The sequence below is a fragment of the Orycteropus afer genome, unplaced genomic scaffold (assembly GCF_000298275.1).
Source record: "Orycteropus afer afer isolate SDZICR_OR568_19922 unplaced genomic scaffold, OryAfe1.0 scaffold00108, whole genome shotgun sequence".
In the NCBI taxonomy this organism is placed as follows: domain Eukaryota; kingdom Metazoa; phylum Chordata; class Mammalia; order Tubulidentata; family Orycteropodidae; genus Orycteropus; species Orycteropus afer.
The window spans coordinates 9,883,604-9,888,735 of NW_006921695.1; the positions used below are offsets into that span (position 1 = coordinate 9,883,604).

Below are 5,132 nucleotides of genomic sequence, written 5' to 3' on the forward strand. Positions count from 1 at the left end.
TAGTACTTGTTGAAGCATCACTGCTGTCTGTAAAACTTTTCTTCCTGAACCAGCTCCATTAATATTTTAATCAAAGTGAGATATCCTAGTTAGATTGAAATGACAACAAATGGGAAAAAAAAAAAAAAAAACTACACAAACTGATTCTACTTGCCAGAAACTCCACTCCAGGGAAGTAACTCTGCTGTCAGGGAAGCTCACTTACAAAAGGACTCATCCCTCAAGCTTAGCATTTAATTTTTTTAAGAATAGTAGATTTGATTTTCTTTTTGTTTTGTGACTTGGGAGACCCCATGTGTTAGAGTTTAACTGCTCCATAGGTTTTATTTTGTTCTGGAAACTGTACAGAAGCACATTACCAAGCCAGTTTCTTCCATGGTGTTGCTAAGTGGATTTGAACTGACAATCTTTTGGTTACCAGCCAACTGCAAACCATTTCCACTACCTAGTGACCTTAGATCAGTAGAATTGACATCCCCAACAGATATCTTTTGAAATAAATACATAACAGGAAGCCTTGTGATCTACTATCAGATTAAATGGTTTTATTTAAAGAAAAAAATGAATTCTTGGTCCATTTGAAATAGAGAAGTAAAAAGATACAGAAAAAAAAAAAAGACAGAATGGATACACTATGAGACAAATAATTTTAATATTAATAGAATATATCTTAATTATCCTTCTATGCAGTAAAATAGGAGCTCTGGTAGTACAGTGCCTAAGTCACTTGACTGCTAACCAGAAGGCTAGTTGTTCAAACCCACCAGCCACTCCTTGGAAGGAAGGTTGGGCAATCTACCTCTGCAGTGATACTGCCTCGAAAACCCAAGGAGGGGTCGCTATGAGTCAGGTCTGACTCCACAGCACATAACAACAAAAACAATGTAGTAAAATGTACATTCTAACCAGATAATAACTGAGATTGACTTTGAGGAAGATAATAGTGATGCCATGGTTGATAGTAGTTGAACCTTCAACTAACTGATCAGTAGAAGCTAGATCCACAGGTTGGTTGGTAACAAGAATATTGGCAGCTTCTAGAAGGAAAATATGTTGGGTGGCAGGAACACGATCCATAGCCCATAGAAAGGAAGCCATGGACTCTGTAACCCAGAAGTTTGAAGCCAGTGGATCCACAGCCCTGTGAGTAACAGCTTCTGGATCCATAGCCCAAGGAACAGCCTTTGCTGGAGCCAAAGCCTAGAGACCCAACATAAGTTATTCAGCAAGGACTGCAGGGTGTGGTGGTCCTTGGGCTATAACAGGAAATCTGGCAGGGGCTGGACACCACATGGGAGGTCTGGCAGTGCTGGGCTCACAGCAATCTCTTGATAACCCCTGTAGAGAGCGGAGCCCAGTTGCCAGGTGTTGGAACAGCAGAGGTCAGTCCTGTAGACCAGGTTGCTGGGAGAGGGAAAAAACCACAGGAAGGCACTGGGTAGTGCATGCAGCTCTTCTGGGAAGAGGAGGAGAAATTTCCAGAGCAGTAGTTGTAGGACATGTTGACAGGAGATGTGAGTTCAGCTGAGTTATACTGAGAAGGTGCTCTGATGTCCTTGCCTTCTCCCAGTGACATGTAAATACCCTCATGATGCTTGGTGTCATGTAATATCAGAGACCCTCCCCATTCTTATACATGTCTTGTCATGAAAATAACTAATTAAGCAAGGCTATAATTATAATTAAACACATTGAAGTGTTCTTACCTGTAGTTCAATCAATTTGATTTATAGAAGCTACTCAGCTTCTTTCCTTTTCTTCAGAAATAAGATGTGGTTTGCCTTCAAAGACATTGTTCATGGTGCACCTGATGTTCTTATTTCTTCAGTGCATTTGACCAGAGGAATTTTGAGCAGGAGTGTTCAGATGGTTTCCAGTGATGTTTCCCTAACAATCATTGGTGCACTCATCCCCAATTATTTATGTGTGTTTCATTGAGCATTTACTTCTGTGCAAAACATTTTAAATATGTGATATCATTTAATCCTGACAACAGTCTTACAAGATAGGAATTGTTATCACTAATTTAGAAATGAGGGCATGGAAGCTTGCAGAAATTATGTAACTTCTCCAGGTCATAGAAAAAGAGTCATAAACAAACAAGTCTGATTCCAAAGCCAATAGGAATCACAATGCCATACTGACCACTATAATTTCTGCTTCCAGAACCATATGAATAATTGGATACTCAGGTGAAAAAAAAATATTTTAAGATGATAATAATTGCCTTTTAACTAATATGCCTACCTGACATGAATACTCCTGCTCGTTTCTTGAACACTCTCCAAGCAACTGAAGGAACAGCTTTTTAATTTGATTTTTTAAATTTATTTTTTAGTATTCAATGTTATCATAGAGATACTTGTTACAGACTGTCTTTATTTGCCATTTCATTTACTTTATCATCGTTAGCAACTCATGTTTTATCCACCATGGAGTTACTGGATTAGTTTTCCATGCAAGGCAGAAAAATTGGCAAACATGCAGACTGTCTCTTAGAATAATTGCTAAAAACTGGTATAACTTTAGTGAGTTGACTACCAATGAAACACATTTGTAAAAACTTAGATTTTGATATTATGCTAATCTTTGCCAACTCAGATGGGAGTGACAAATTAGACACTGTAGTGATTCATTTCACTCCTTGCTGAGTCTGTCTTTTGTGTATCCTTCTGGAAAGACAAAGCAGTTTAAAACTTCCTTTCATATAAAGTAACTAAAATTATACTTATGAGTATAAATTGAATGATACGAAGGAAAGTCCAGGAATTAGAGATTGTGGTAGTTCAGTTGGTATGTCAACTTGGCTGGGCCTGATTGAGTGGCTGGGCAGCTGGTGGTAGTTATTCCTCATGATGAGACTGGCAATCAACTCCATAGGGGGATCTACCACAAGCAGCTGAGTAGCTGACTTTGGGATGTGATCTGTTTCCTGTATGTAATGAGAAGCAATGGGGATAGTCTCTAGATTATGGCGCCTTGAACCCTGCATGTAGCCATGTCTTTGTTCAGCAGCCTGCCATGCTCTGCCAACCTTGGGATTTACAATGGACTTGAATTAATGGCCTGCTGTGTGATTTGGTAATATCAGGACTGTGCCTTTTTACTTGTCAACCTTGGGCTTGGCACCCTTAACAGCCAGCAGCTGTCTGAGTGAAGAAAAGCCTCTAGCTTCAGTAGGCTAGGAGCTGGAGGCAGAGCTAAAGTCCAAGGCTGAGAGGCTTTTCACCCAGCCCCTAGAACCTGGTCCTTTGAACTTGGACTTAATGACTCCAAATTGTAAGAGAATAATCTCCTGTTTGTTAAGGCCATCCTCTTTGTGATATATTCTTATCAGGGTGGCACTAGGTAACCAGAACAGAGATGATGTCTTTTTTTTTTCCCTTTATTTTAATACCCAACTTTCTTCCCTAAAGCACCTTTCTGAAAGTAGGGGAAAAAAAAAAAAAGAAAAAAAAAACAACAACAAAAAAAAGCTATTATGTAAGTTGATCTTTACTGTCTGTTTCAATGGAGTCAAGCATAGCTAGGAATGTGAGGATGGTTCACAACCAGGCAATGTTTTCATTCTATTGTACATAGGGTTCTCTGAGTTGAAACAGACTTGATGGCACTGAAAAACAACCTGTTTCATAAATTACTGTTTCTTCTTATAGCCTGTTTTGGTTACCTAGTGCTTCTCTAACAGAAATACCACAAATGGGATGGCTTGAACAAACAGGAGTTTATTGTCTTACAGTTTGGGAGGCTAGAAGTCTGAATTCAAAGTCCCAGGATCTAGGGGCTGGGTGAAAGCCTCTCAACCGTGAGCTTCACCTCTGTCTTCTGCTCCTGGCTCACTGAAGCTGGAGACTTTTCTTCACTCACACAGCTGCTGGCTGCTAAGGCTGAAAAACCCAAAGTCAACAAGTAAAAAGGCACAGTCCCAGTGTTACCAAACAACACAGCTGGCCACTAATTCAAGTCCAGAATTAGTCTGAATATTGGCAGGACATGGCAGGCTGTTGAACTACTTGGCTACATGCAGAGTTCAAACGTGCCACATAAACTGAAGATTGTCCTCAAAGTTGTCTCTTACATACTGGAAGCAGACCACATCCTTAAAGCAGCTTCTCAGCTTCTTCAATAGATTCCACTATGGAATTAATTAGCAGTCTTACCATGGGAAATAACTACATCCAGCTGCCCAGCCTCTCAACCAGGTCCAGCCAAGTTGATATACAACCTTAACTATCACATAGCCTATCCACCACTGCTCTGTCAGTTGTCCTTCTACTGTGATGCTGGAAGCTATGCCACTGGTATCTCAGATCAGTGGGGTCACCCATGAGGGCCAGATTTCAGAGGACCTTCCAGACTAGGACAAACTAGGAAGAAGTATGTGGCCAGGTCCACCTCTGAAAAATTGGCCACTGAAAACCTTAAATATCAGGGAAACAGAGTGTGATATAGTGCCAAAAGATGAGCCACTCAAGTTGGAAGGCATTTAAAATACGACTGGGCAAGAGCCCTCTTGGAAGTAGAATCAACCTTAATGATATGGATGGAATTTGCTGATGTGCCATGACTTAAAATGAGAAGAAACAGATGCAAACATCCACTAATAATCAGAACATGGAATGTACAAAACATGAATCTAGGAAAATTAGAAGCTGTCAAAAATGAAATGGAATGCATAAAGTTTGATATCTTAGGCATTACTGAGCTGAAAAATACTGGCATTGGTCATTGTGAATTAGACAATCATATTATTCACTACACTGGGATTGAAAAATTGAAAAGTAATGGTGTCATATTCATCAGCAAGAACAATACAAAATCTATCCTGAAGCAAAATGATATGATAACATCCATATGCTTATAAGGAAGACCAGTTAATATTACTATTATTCGAATTTACACACCAACCACTAAAGCTGAAGATGAAGAAATTGATGATTTCTACCAACTTCTGAAGTCTGAAATTGGCCAAACATGCAATCAAGTTGTATCAATATAGATTGGAATGCAAAAGTTGAAAACAAAGAGGATGCATCAACAGTTGGAAAATAAGACCTTGGTTATGGAAATGATACCAGAAACCATATGATAGAATTTTGTAAGACCTATGACTTATTCATTGCAAATACTTT

At 39.3% G+C, this 5,132-nt stretch overlaps 1 pseudogene; it reads right to left on the reverse strand.

The window, feature by feature from the left end:
- Positions 1 to 985: 985 nt before the first annotated feature.
- LOC103199274 lies at positions 986 to 1,534 on the reverse strand (annotated as a pseudogene).
- Between the last annotated feature and the right edge of the window lie 3,598 nt (positions 1,535 to 5,132).